Genomic DNA, 14,522 nt, shown 5'->3' with positions numbered 1-14,522 from the left:
GAGTTGACAGGTCAATACTTTGGAGAAAGCTGGGACTAACAAACATCAACAGAAAACTGCTCATTATTTTGAAAGAATTACCACGGCTAGAATGAGAGTGGGCTGGTTGACGAACCCAATAGCTCTGAAGAAGGGAGTAGAACAGGGGTGTCTACTAGCTCCTTGTTTAATGTGTATATAAATGATTGTGTCTAGTGTTGAAATGACCCAGCCTTTTTTCCACCAGTACTCAAGAGCAGACAGATCCCTATCCGTTATGCTGACGATATGGCAGTTATGTCTATTACAAAAGTAGGGCTTAACAGAATGTTAAACAGATTAGCTGAATATTGTAGAACTAACAAATTAAAAATCAACTGTAACAAATCCAACATTGTTGTCTTTGATAACAACAGAAAGAAGCACAACTGGCAGATTATGAACCCAACCCATTGAACAAGTCTCTCTGTACAAATACCTTGGGTTAATCTTTCAGACATTTCTTTCCTGGAAGACTCAATTAAAAGAAAAGATCTCCTTAGCAAAACGTACTGCAAACATACTTATAAAGCTTTTTTATGGCAAAGGGGGTCAATTGATTCTTCCAATCATTAAAGTGTTCCAAAGCAAAGTTCTCTCCCAGGTTTTGCATGGAGCAGAAATATAGGTTTGGAAGATCAAGTCAGTAGAAAAGTTAGAAATTATTCAAAATATATTTCTAAGAAGGATCTTAGGTTTGCTGCCATCTACCCTGCTTGGTTTGGAAGTGGGCTTACCAGCTATCACTACTTGGGTACACCTGAGGTTACTCCTTTACTATGAAAGGCTATCGAATTTAAGTAATGACAACTTGGGGAGTCTGAGACATAAATTTAAGGACAGACTAAACATCTGGGGAAATCAAATTCACCCTTTACATGTACAATATGAAATACCTTCCTTGGAGAGCATTACATCTTGGGAGAGAAGTAAAATTTGTGACTGGATATTCAATAAGGATGCCTTAAAAGACAAAGCCACAGCTGCCAGGACAAATTATGCCCCATGATTTCCTAAGGAAAAAAGCACAACTGTAGCCCAACATTTAAATACACTTAAAGAGACACATTTAAGGAATCTGAAAAGATTTCGGACTTTTAGGTCAAAATACTTACAAGGGAGACCTGACAAAAGCCCAAAGGCAGTGCCGTGGGGTGGGGGGAATGGTGCCTGAGGCAAAATGGTGCCTGGGCACCGCCCCTCGCAGCCCCGCACTTGCTTTAGTTCAGCTGACTGCTTTGTGCAGCCGGCTGAACTCCAGGCTGCTCCAGGATGCCCCCATAGGGCCCCGCCCACACAGCCCCCTGTGGGACCCCGCCCCCAAGCCCCCATCCCACCCGCATTTTACATTGTCCTTTCTATGCTTATATATGGCGCAAATGACATTATAAGAAATATGGCATGTAGCGAGGAGGATCCATTGGATACTCACAGTGAAGGGTCTTTCTACTGTAGGTTAGTGGGGCATCTTGTATGGGTGTCTTCTCCACCAGTTGCAGAGAGGCAGGAAATGACAAAATAATTATCCTTGTACTTCCTGTGCAGTCTCCGGGGTCACTTTCCCCCAGTTCCCCCGCCTGGCACAGTAGTATTAAACGTGTAACGCAAACACATAACAGTAACATGGAGACAAAACTGCTGAAATTCGCAAGAACTCTTAAACTGCTTTTGTCTGTCTGGTGAGTTTGCATATCGAGGAAACTTTTAAACATATTTCTGTGGAGAGCATGAATTGGGCACTAATAGAAATCTAGGGAGGGCCAAGATGCCCCACTAACCACTACAGTAGAAAGATCCTTCTTCACGGTGAGTAATCCAATGGATCCCTTTCTACTGTAAGGTGTGGGGCATCTTGCCGCTATGGGACCTCCCAGGAGCAAGTGTCCCCGAACTTCGGGTGGGTTTCCCCATCAGTCCCCGATAATGCTCTCCTGAACTCCCCTTCTGCCAAAGGCTGATTCTGCCGAGGCCAGGGACTGGATGCTTTGTAATGTACGTACCGAATTTGCTGTGGAAATAGACTTGACCAAGTTGTCAGCTTTTACAGATGTCTTCCAACCCGATGCGTGATTTCTAAAGGAGCCGCTGTTGGCGGCCGCGATTACGAACTGAGTGGAGCGGTGATTCCCGAGGGAACGGTGAGACCAGAAGCTTTGTACGCTTCACATATGCATGCTTTTAAGGTGTTGCTGATAGCTGCCTTGGACATCAGCTCCCCCGATTTGGGAGGATGAATGTTTATGAACATACTTTCCGATTTTCGAATGTTTTCTGTTCTGATAATGTACGCTTTTAGAGCCCGGCGCGCATCTAGTGTGTGCCATAATTTTTCCTTTGGATGAGTGGGATTCGGCAGAAAGTTTGGAATAATGATCTCCTGGCGAGTGTGAAACTGTGAGTTCACTTTTGGAATAAAAGTGGGATCCGTACGGAGGCACACTCTGTCTTTATGAAAGACACAGGACTTGCTGTTCACTGATAAGGCTCGTAGTTCCGAGACTCTTCTAGCCGACGTTAAGGCGATCAGAAATAAGGTTTTCATCCTTACCCATTTGATGTGTACCGTTTGGATGGGCTCAAATGGAGGCTTGGTGAGAGCCGATAAGACTGCATGCAGACGCCAGGAGGGAAACCTGTGGATCACCGCTGGTTGAGACAATTTGACTCCTCTCAAGAAATTTATGATGTCTGGATGTTTTGTAATTGGCTTACTGTCTGTGACTGGAAGGACTGTAGCAATAGCTGCCAATTGTCTGCGTAAGGTGGAACACTTGAGACCCATGGAGTAGCCATGTTGTAAGAACTCCAACAAGACTGTAGTTGCCGGTTGTGTAGGGTCGAGTTGTTTACGCTGGCACCACCTGACATACGCCTTCCAGGAGGAATTGTAGATCCTGACTGTGGAATCACGTCTGGCCGCTAGAATCGTGGCTGTAACTTGTTCTGAGTACCCTTTACTCCTTAGGCTTGTCCGTTCAAGTTCCACGCGGTCAGCTTTAGCCATGTGGGATCTGGATGAACTATAGGACCCTGAGTCAGGAACTCGGTCGTGATTGGCAGGGTCAGTGGCTTCGAAACTGACATTTCTAGGATTGTGGAGAACCACGGTCTCCTGGGCCATCGTGGAGCTACTAGTATCACTGATGCGCCTTCCGCTATTATCTTGCGCAGAAGTCGAGGGATAAGAGGAAACGGAGGAAACGCATAGAGAAGAGTTGTCGGCCACTCTGCGTTCAGAGCATCCGTACCCGCTGCTTGTGGATGGTAATTCCGATGGTCATGAAATTCGAAGTTGTCCATTCCGTTGTGATGCAAACAGGTCGATCTCTGGGTGTCCGAAGGTTTTGCATATGAGGTCGAAGACAGATGGATCGAGTCGCCATTCGTGTTCGCACATTTTCTGCCTGCTTAGCCAATCTGCTGTGAGGTTTTGAGACCCTTTGATGTGTAGCGCCTCCAGGGATGCTAAGTTGGTCTCTGCCCAACGGAGGATTTTCGCAGCTTCCCAGTGCAGTTTGGCTGATTTGGAGCCGCCCTGGTTGTTGATGTGCATCTTGGCGGTTACGTTGTCTGTTTGAATGATGATATGTTGGTGACGAATTTGGGGCAGAAAATGCTGAAGAGCGAAGAGGATTGTTCGAGTCTCCAAAACATTGATGTGTAGCTTGGATTCCTCCTGGGACCAACAGCCTTGGACGTATTGTTGGCTGAGTGTAGCCCCCCAGCCCTGGAGGCTGGCATCCGTAAATATTTGTTGTCGAGGAGGATGTGGTGGTATCGCTTTTCCTCGTCTCAGGTTGGCTCGGTTCGACCACCATTGCAGACTTTGTCGGACTTCGGAGGGTAGCGTTAGAAGTTTGTCTTTTTTGTTGATGATGTCCAGTTGGTATGACCGAAGAAAGTGTTGTAGTGGTCTCGCATGTAGTCGTGCCCACTGGGTTAGATCGATTACTGATATGACAAGTCCCAACAGGCTTGCAAGTTTTAGCACGGAGTTGCGTTTGGCAGACATGATTTCCAGTGTCGTCCAACGAATTTTGGAAATCTTCTCTTCTGGGATGAATAGCATGTCTTGAACCGTGTCTATCACGGCGCCCAGATGTTCCAAAAGCGTGGAGGGAGTTAAGGAACTTTTTTCGCTGTTTATGATAAAGCCGTGCTGAGACAAGACGTTTTGGACTACGTTGGTATCTTCGTTGGCTTTGTCGACAGATCGTGAGCGTATCAGCAGATCGTCGAGGTAAGGGTAAACGTGAATCCCTTGTTCTCTTAGAAGAATGACCGGGGCCAGGAGGACTTTTGAGAAAGTTCGAGGGGCTGTGGCCAGCCCGAACGGTAAGGTCTTGAATTGGTAGTGCTGATCCTGGACCGCGAACCTCAGGTATTTCCTGTGAGAGTTGTGAATCGGAATGTGTAAATATGCTTCGGTCAGGTCCAGTGAAGTCAACAGGTCTTGATGACGAAGCGATGCTGTAATTGACCTGAGGGTTTCCATCTTGAATTTTGGAACTCGAATGAATTTGTTGAGACATTTTAAGTTCAGAATTGCTCTCCAGTCCCCATTGCGTTTGGAGACTGTAAAGAAATGTGAATACGTCCCTAAGTACAGTTCCGCTATAGGAACAGGCTCGATTGCATGAATTTTCGAGAGGTGAGAGACTGCCTCCAGGGTTCTGTTGGCTTTGATCGGGTCGTTTGAAAGCGGTGAGATCATCACATGCTGCCGTGGGATAATGTTGAATTCTATCACGTAGCCTGTGGAAATGACTTCCCGTGTCCACCTGTCCACGTGATTCCCTTGCCAACTCTGTTGGAAAAATTGGAGGCTTAAGCCTCCCACTGGAAGGTCCAGGTAGTCATTGCTTGTTTTTGTTGGCGTTGAAGTTTCTCCCTTGTTTGTAGAACTGCTTGGGAGGTTGCTTGTAGTTCCGAAAGGACTGCTGGTTTTGCCAGGTTGTTCTTTGTCCATCCCGTTGAGACCTAGGGAGGGTCTTGTGAGATCTGAAAGTAAATTTGTTAGTATTCGATGTTCTGTCTGGTCCTCTGACAGATTTTGGCATTGTCTTTTTGTTATCTTTTGTTTGGACCAGGACTTGGTCCAGTTCTTTCCCAAATAGGGCTTCTCCGTAGTAAGAGTAACCAGCCACTACGTGCTTGGATTGAATGTCAGCTTGCCATGGGCGGATCCATGCGTTGCGTCTGGCAATCATGTTGGAAGCCATGGATCTCGCCACTAATGCCATGGCATCGAAGGTGGCATCCGCTATAAAGGAGTTTGCAGATAGAATTCTTTCTATGCCCTCCCTGACACCTTTAGACTCGACTGGAATCATTTCCAGGAGTCTTTTTAGCCAAACCATTGTGGCTCTGGCCACTGTGGAGGAGGGAGTCAAGGTTTTAATGGCCGCTGCCAACCATTCATGGGACCTGCGCAACGCCGCCTCTGACCTCCTATCCAGGGGGTCTTTAATGTTCCCTTCCCCTTCTTTTGCCACCAAGGCTCCAGAATGTAAAACTGTAACAGGGGCATCCACAGGAGGGTTTTGTAAGAGAACGTGGAATTGCTGAGGCATCAAATATTTTTTCTTAAAATTGTTGGGCAAGCCTTTGTGAGAGGTGGGATTCATCCATTCCCTTTGAATCCTTTTTAAAAAGCATTCAGGAACTGGGAAAAATTTTTCTCCTACACTATCCTTGGGTAGATAGTCAGCCTTCCCTTTAGGGAACCCTTTAAATTGGTTGTGTGGTGGCAGCTGCCACGGCTTGGGATAGAAGTTCTTCTGTGCCGTCAGGATCGTGGAGATCCAAAGCAGAGATAGTTTTGGAAATTAGGGCTTGTATTTCCTCTAGTTTGAAAAACTGAGTGGATTGTTCAGGGATTGTTTCAGTGGTCTCCTCTGAGTCAGAGAATTTTTCTCCGTCAGCACTCTCATCCAGGCTAGATAACCCCTCTTCTTCCTCCTCTGGGAAGGCTAAGGGGTCCCTTCTGTGAAAAACGGAGCCCTCCCTGTGAGGGCTGCGTGATCTAAGGGATTGGGCTCGGGCGGCAGCAAGCCTTTGATCTCTGGCGTCCAGAGCTTTGTCAATTTGTTTGCTGAGGAACTCCGCAAAGGCCTCTGGGGGCGCACTCATCCAGCTTGCCGCTGGAGTCATTTGGCTTGGGGCTGAGTTTCCTTGCTCTGCCATTTGCGGGTCTTGCCTGAGTGGAACACAGGAAAGAACCGCGCGATCATCCGTGCCGCCCTCTGAAAGGCACGACTGCTCCGTAACCCTGGGAAGGTTGGAGGAGTCGGCCGTGGAGTTTCCCATAAGGGGCGCGCCCTGGGAAGGCGCGAAACTCCAGTCGGTTTGCAAGCGTCTCTTCTTTGCAGTCACTGCCGACTGCGCATGCTCCTGGGCGCTCGATTCTCCCGCGCCCGACGTTTTGGCGGTTTTCGCTCCCCCCGTCTTCTTTTTAGCTTTCCCGGGGTTCGCGGAGCGAGTGCGCTCGGCCGCGGAGGCCACGAACGTCTCCCGTTCTGGGGAGAAGGATCTTGCTTCCATTTGGGGTTGTTCTAAAGTCAGCAATTTTAAAATTAGTGGTTGCCCTGGGGCGACTCTGCAATAGATCCCCTAGCTACGCTGAGGTCCTTCCCTAAACCGGAACACAGCACTCACCCGGCTTTGAGACAGCTCTCAGACAGACACACAAAACGACACAAAACAAACAGAGGGTTTTTTGCCAGAGTCTCCAAAAAACACGTCTGCTCTCTGCAGAGGCAGGGAAATACTGAGGGAAAGTGACCCCGGAGACTGCACAGGAAGTACAAGGATAATTATTTTGTCATTTCCTGCCTCTCTGCAACTGGTGGAGAAGACACCCATACAAGATGCCCCACACCTACAGTAGAAAGACAACGTCTTCTTTCACATGGCCATGTCTTTGAGCATGTCTCATATAATGATGCAATTTTTTTGTTCTTAGCTGCTAGGATTAGGGTAAAGTTAACTGATGCCCTAGCTATAAGAGCTAAATTATAGATATGCCTGTTATATAGGATAAGTGATTTTAATATTTATAATCTGGAATTGGATAAGCTTTACACTGCTGATTTAGGTTATATATGGTTTTAGTGTGTCTTTGGATTTTAGGATTATATGTTTTATGTACACACGTGCAAGGCCTGTGGCTACCAGTAAATGTGTTGTTGTTGGTAGGCAAAGTTGGATGTTGAGCTCGGCCTGGCTGAATCTGCTATTCAACTGCTGGCAAGAGGGGGCGTGGAGCGTGTTGGCATAGGGAACTACTTAAAGCTTTAATAAAGAAGTCCCCACAAGGCTGCCAAAAGACTCCCAGATACTAGCAAAATTTTAAATAATTTTAAGCTTGGGGGTTGTTTTGAGGTTGTTATTTTCTTTATCATCATATTTTCTTTATCATACAGCTGGCTTATGGCGACCCCATAATGTTATCAAGGCAAGGGACATTGGGAGATGGTTTGCCACTGCCTGCCTGCCTTTGTGCCATGACCCTGGTATTCCTTGGAGTTCTCCCATCCAAAAACTAGCCAGGGTCAGGCCTAAGAGTGTGCAACTGGTCCAAAGTCCCCCAGAAGGCTTCAATGGGATTTGAACTTGAATCCAAATTTTAGGTTAGATTTGTAAATCTCAGCTTATACTGGAAAGAATCTGCTTTGAAACCAAATGCAGGGTCTGTAAAAGACTTCCACAGCAACAATTTCAGTGTTAAACCTAAAATAAGCAGTCAACAGGAGACATTTCAAGTCAATGATATTTCTTCTGTTTTTGTAAATTACTGAAAAGCTTATAATATCACCCTAGGAGCCATATCTAAAACTCTCAAATCTATGGCAGTTTTCTGCCTCACTGCCTCAGCCTTTTAGTTCAAGACAATGACAAAGCAACGTGAAATATTGTGACATCACAGAAATGACTTTAGCTAAGGTTATACCACAGGCAAGAAAGGGTCATTTAGAGGGTACGTAATTTTGTCTCTCCTTAATCTCTATGATTAGAAAAGGATGAACAGACAGAGAGGGAACTTATGAGGTTTTGCTGAGAAGAAAAAAATTCATTTTCTCCCTCCCCGTTCACCAATCATTCTCCTCCTTGTCAGTACCAGGTCATTCCTGTTGCTGCAGATTCATGTTATCCTCCCTCTTCCTACTTCCTCCTCCTAAGTGCTCCTTTTTCCACTTTCCTGCTCCAAGGTAATGCGACTTCTCTTACCATTTCAAAACAGGTTGCTTGTACGCTAGGTGACCAAAAGAACTGGCAAGAAGCCACAGAGCCCACCTTCCATGGCTTCCGACCCCAACGCAAGTCAGCAGAGTTCAAAAGTCCTTTAGGGTATGTGTTACTACTTGACAGCTGTCTGTGCCCAATAACTTGCTGAGTGCAGCCTAGTGACAGTGAATAGGGATCTACATCATAAAATGTGTTGTCACAATTGGTGCTGCAGTTAGTGTTCTCAGAGGCCAAGAACTCAGGAACATCTATTCATGAGGAAGAAAGTTATCTAAACTTTGGTTTATGGAAACAGTCATGGTACATACGTTTTATAGAGCTTACATAGATAAAGTTGTTATTAATAATCTGAGCTGGGCCTTAAGTCAGCAACTGGTTTTTTAGCTGCTGTCTCTCGTCTGCAATATCATCCTGCCTTACAGGGTCATTCCACTGAAATAAGATGGTATCACTAACGTATAGGAACTGCTTTCCTCAAGCTCTGTATCAATAGAATAACATAAAGGTTTTATTTGACTTAGGGTTAGTAGTTTGAATCAAAACATGAACACATGAAGCTGCCTTACCCTGAGCATTGGAATATCAAGGTCAGTAGCGGCAACAGCACACCAGGATTTCAGGTGGGGGCCTTTGATGATACACAAGATCCAGACCAATGGCTACATACCAGGGTGGGACAGGAGAGAGAATAAAGATTAATTCAACTATTTAAGATTTTATCAATTCTTTAAGAAATACTAGAATGTCCAATGTTTCTGCTTATTTGACTTGTGCTAATATAATACACAAGCATCTCATGAGATTTTACTTGTTATTCAGTTCAGAAAAAATGGCACTTAGATAATTTAATAAGAGTTGGGATATATAGTTGAATCCTCAAAGTCTTAAATAATTGACCACTCTGGGTGCGAAATATGGTGGCTGGATTGAGCAATCCAATTCCAAGAGCACCATTTCAAGAACACCTAGTGCGGTGGCGGAACTGAAGACATTAGGCAAAGATAGATCATTACACATTGAAGCCACAAATATTATAAAAACACAAAGAACATTGCTCCTTTAATAGCTGACACTACTGACCAACATCCCAAGCTTTTACTGAAAGAACACTGCATATTATTGTTTGTTCCTTGGCCCCGCCAAGGAACCTCTGAATACTTAATAGTTAAGCTGAACTCTACTGTTGCATAGGATACAACACCATGATTGGTGCTCAAGTTTTCACAACCTGTTCCCAGAAGGTATTGTGAAATGGGAAAAATTGTGAAATGGGAAAAATACTTTAGCAGTTCCCTCCCCTCAAGACAGTTTCCCATTTGCTTTTCTCTTCAAAAGCTTCTGTTATATAACTTACAGTACTTCCTCCATGGACTTTCTTTAAAATTAAATGAAGACGCTACATTTGAGATGAAATCAAATGGCAATCATCGTGACAAACCACTCAAGTGACTATACGATACTTCAACTTTTTGAAAGAGCACAATTGCCATTGAAGCCAATGCAGCTTTACAAAGACTGAAACACCAAATACGAACTGACAGGGTGATATTTGCAATGCAATTAGACCTTCAAGAGTATGCCATCTTATTGTTAATCACATATTTGGGAAATAATACAGCTGTACTTTAAAGACTTTCACATCTGTATCATTGGCTGAAATGTTCAGTAAGCTGTTTGCCCAGGTAACGCATCTCATAATAAACAACCATTTTGAAATTCTGAAGGAGAATTGTGCTATGCTTCATTACCTATACTAGGAACAAATCTTTTTCTTGTGTAAACATGTCACCCAACTTGGCAAAGATAATAGTCATAGACTTTAAAAGGCCGGAAGGGACCACATTTAATGTTTACTCTCTTCTTTTGGCTGACAGTACAGAAAAATTCAGCAAGCAGTACTTGCTCCCATCCTAGAAGTGGGGGGGGGGGGGGAGACAGGAAGAGCACAGCTAACTTCACAGTTCCAGGCAGGATAGAATGATACAAAGGAGGCTGCTTCTATATTACTACATGGAGGAGCAGGGAATCAAACCCAGTTATCCAGATCAGAGTCTGCTGTTCTTATGCATTATACTCCATTGGCTCTCTACTTAAGAAGAGTCAAGATAGTTGACATTTTTTTCAATAGAAATGTGGGGGAAAGGAAAAAAATGACAGTTTCAGAACTGAACCATTAAATTAGTGGGAATTTTAAGATATTTATTTTATTGAGTTACAGAGAAGTATACAAAACAACTAGGATACATTTAAGATGCTAAATATTTAGAGAACCAGAATGGTGTAGTGGTTATGGAGTCAGTTATAGAGTTAGGAAAACCCGGGTTCAAATCCTCAGTCTGCCATGGAAACTTGCTGGGTGATCCTGGATCAGTCACACACTCTCAGCCTTGATCCTGGCAAGTATTGAGATGGGAGACCTCCAAGGAATACTGGAGACATGACTCAGAAGCAGGCAATGACAAACCACCTCTGAATGTCTCCTCCCTTGAAAACCTTACTAGGTTTGGCATAAGTCAGCAGTGACTTGATGGCAAACATTATGCAGAATGCTGAGGATAGAATGCTGGTCAAGCCATATCAGCTTTTTTCAGGTTTTTAATTTACTGATAAAACCCCCAAGGCATTTTCAGCTGGGGGAAAAAAAGAGCATTCAGCTCAAGCTCTCCCCATCATCAGCATCCAGTTGACGCCCCCCCCCCCCCAGGCAGTTTTCCAGGTCAATGTAGACTTGGGAAATGTTGGCATGGAGTGCAAAGCTTCAACTGAATGTTGGACTCCAACTGTATGCTGGACTCTCCCCATTGCAGTTTCCCAGATCTAGGTGGACTTGGAAAACGGTGTCAAGGACAGCAGAGCTTCAACTAAATACTGGACTCTCCCCCATGCCTCATCACTGTTTCCCACGTCAATATAGACTTGAGAAACGGTGATGGAGGTGGGGCACAATCTTTTTTATTTGGTAATATTCGGGTTATTGGCTAAATTAATTATTGACTTTATTTGGCTTTACTGAAAATTTCCTGGTTTTTAAAACCTGAACCCCAAATTTACTGAACAAATGTTATACTCACCCTTAGTACTGGTTGAGGCTAGATATTAGGAACTTGAGACCCCAACACTACAACAACTACACTGGTTACAAACCCACTCCCTAACCCAATTAAAGGTGCTGGTTTTGTCCTTTGAAGCCTTATATAGCTTGGGACTGGAGTATCTGAAGGACCATCTTCTCATTCCTGCTTAAGAATTAAGATTGCAAGAAGAGACCCTCCTGACTGTCTCACCAATCAAACAAGCTCAACTGGTAGACACACAAGAGAGGGCCTTTTTGGTGGCAGCCCTATGATTATGGAATAACCTCCCCATGGAAGTGCACCTAGTCTTCTCACTGTTGATCTTCAGGAGGCAGTTGAAACAGTTTCATTTAGGACTGCATTTTATTGATTTAGTTTTTATTTACTGGCAGCTCTAATTGGAGTTTTTCAGTCTAAACTGTGACTTTGAAAAATTGTTTTATCTATATTGTTTTAAATGTGTTTTTATAATTGTTATATTTTAAACAGTATTGAGTTCAACAAGGGAGAAAGACACCTAATGAATATTTTAAATAAATACATAATATAACTATTAATATTGATGATGATTTTTTTAAAAAGCCTGCCTGAATTTCAAATATTAATTGTATGCAATATAAGCAACATGTTAGAATCAAGCATTTAAGAATACCCTGCCTTTCTCCCAATGGGAGCAGGACACAAAGCAGCTCACAATATTCTCCTCTCCTTCATTTCATTCTCACAACAGTCCTATGATGTAGGTTAAGTTGAGTGGGCGTTACTGGCCCAAGGTCATTTAGCAAGCTTCTATGATGGAGTGTGGATTTGAACCAAGGTCTACCAGATCCTAATCCAACACTAACCACTACACCATGCTGGCTCTCAGTAAGTTCAACTTAATACATTCTTCAAACTTTTCCCAAGATATCTCAAGATATATTCTAGCTTGGACAAATAGTTTCTCTAAAAAAGATGAGAACAGACATAATTATGTTCCAGGAGAACAGTCATTTATTTAGCAATTATCCTTTCCACAGTATTAGAGTTTTTAAACAGAATGACAGAAATTCACAAAGCAGCTTCATGACACACAACTCTTGCTATTAATGCCCAGGTTTTAATCATCATACCTTTGAGAACCAGAGCTTAAAAAACTTCTTTGCATCCCTATCCATTAACCTTTATACACTTGAATTTACAGTGTCTATAAAATCAGCATGTTGTGGAACACCCATAGATTACAGCATATTTCATGATTACACATTTCATTATTCATGTGTGGATCATGAAAAACTTTGATTGCATTTAAAAGAAATGGGTGTGCCACAATATATGATTATTTTGATGTACAACCTATACCCTGGACAAGAGGCTACTGGTAGAACAAAATATGGAGAAATAGGATGGTTTCCAACTGGCAAAGGTGCTAGACAAGGATGTATTTTATCTTCCAGCCTCTTCAATCTATATGTAGAACATATAAGGAAAGCTAAAATAGATGTAGAAAATTGATGGAAGGAACATTAACAATTTTAGATATGCTGATGGCACCACATTACTGGCGGAAAATAGTGAAGACTTGAAATTACTACTGCGGAAGATTGAAGCAGAAAGTGCTGAAGCAGGATTACAGTTGAACACCAAGAAGGCAAAAGTAATTACTCAGTTGACAATGAAGAAATTGAAATTGTTTAAGATCTTTCATTCCATGGCTCCATCATTAACAAAAAGGGAGACTACAACCAAGACATGACAAGCAGATTGAGACTAGGAAAAGCAGCCATGAAGGAACTAGGAAAGACTCTTAAATGTAAAGATGTGTATCCTGTGGCTAAAACCAAATTAATTGATACTATAATATTTTCCATTACCATGTATTGGTGTGAAAGTTGGAAATGAGGAAAACTGACAGGAAGAAAGTTGATTAATTTGAAATATGATAATGGATGAGAGATTCACAAATACCACAGAATAAATAAGTGGATTTCAGTTCAAGCCTGAACTTTCCCTAGAGGCTAAAGTGACTAAACTTAGACTTTGGTCATGTTATGAAAAGATAAGGGTTACTGGAAAAGACAATAATATCAGGAAAAGTCGAAGGCAGCAAGAAAAGAGGAAAACCCAACATGAGATTGACACTATAAAGAAAACTAAGCTGTATTGACAGGATGCTTTGGAGGACATTAATTGATAGGGCTGGCTTAGGTTGGAAACCATTTGATGGTGTTTAACACACATACACCTCAATATAATAGTAGTGCAGGGCTATCCATGTACCAGGAATACATTCTACATAATTGAAGGTTTCCTCAAAGATACTGAAATTTATTATTTTGTAAATTAACTCCCCAAAGCCAACTCAATGTGGATTAAATATGCCCTGGAAGTAAAAGCAGTTGGGGGAGGTGGGGAAGAAGAGCTTATAGCAAGACAACATTTCCCAATGATTCATTATATGATTCCTTATTGCTATCAGCTTGTTCCTGTAAAAGTCAAAGGTAAACTATCACACACGTTTTTACACTGATTTCCTAAAAAGTTTTAGAAAGCAGATATAAGGAGCTAAGAAATAAGCAGAAGTACAAATCTCAAAGAAGTACAAATCACACCTTTATAAAAATGAACTACCTAAGCAATGAACCTGCTTTACAACTTCAAGAAGGGAAGCGATATAGTATCAAGGTCTAGCCACACTAAAATCTTTGTAATATCACATCACAGAGAACTTCTGCAGGATACCCTCTAGTATATGGAGATTTATCAGAAATAACTTCAGAGGTTTCATGAGCACAATCACACATGCCTATTACAAAGCCTCATTTCTCTCCACCTGCCACACACATCTGTGTACATAAGCAAGAGAATAAGCCAATGAGCTCACAACAAGCACTCTGTCTTCGAGCCTGTTGCACGTCTGATAGCAAGGCAGCTATCAGCAAGAGTACAGCAACAGAACAGTATAGCAAGAGTACAGTTCACTATACAGAAATAGCTTTATAATATCAGAGACATGATGCACCACTGAGAACATTAGCCACTCTCCTGACTTTTCACAAAGACAACAGTGTAGCTAAACATTAGGAGATCGTGGTACCATATATATCAGAGAGGCACGGTCTGACATAGTGCCAGATGCCTCCGTGACTGTCTACAGAATGAAGTCAACACACTTTGCATACTGTATTAATATTAACTACCCAA

The 14,522-nt window shown here is 42.9% G+C and overlaps 1 protein-coding gene across 17 annotated transcripts in view; it reads right to left on the bottom strand.

Annotated features, from left to right (window-relative positions):
* Positions 1-14,522, bottom strand: part of NFASC (neurofascin) — a 257,064-nt gene that overhangs the window by 216,732 nt on the left and 25,810 nt on the right. Inside the window, exon 2 of one of the 17 annotated variants that reach the window (XM_048496445.1) lies at positions 8,832-8,924. The exons of the other annotated variants lie outside the window; for them this stretch is intronic. The gene's annotated coding sequence lies outside the window, so the exon portion shown is untranslated. The remainder of the gene's footprint in view (positions 1-8,831; positions 8,925-14,522) is intronic. 17 annotated transcript variants of the gene reach the window in all.

The sequence above is a fragment of the Sphaerodactylus townsendi genome, linkage group LG05 (genome assembly GCF_021028975.2).
Source record: "Sphaerodactylus townsendi isolate TG3544 linkage group LG05, MPM_Stown_v2.3, whole genome shotgun sequence".
In the NCBI taxonomy this organism is placed as follows: Eukaryota; Metazoa; Chordata; class Lepidosauria; order Squamata; family Sphaerodactylidae; genus Sphaerodactylus; species Sphaerodactylus townsendi.
This window is presented reverse-complemented; position numbering and strand designations above follow the sequence as displayed.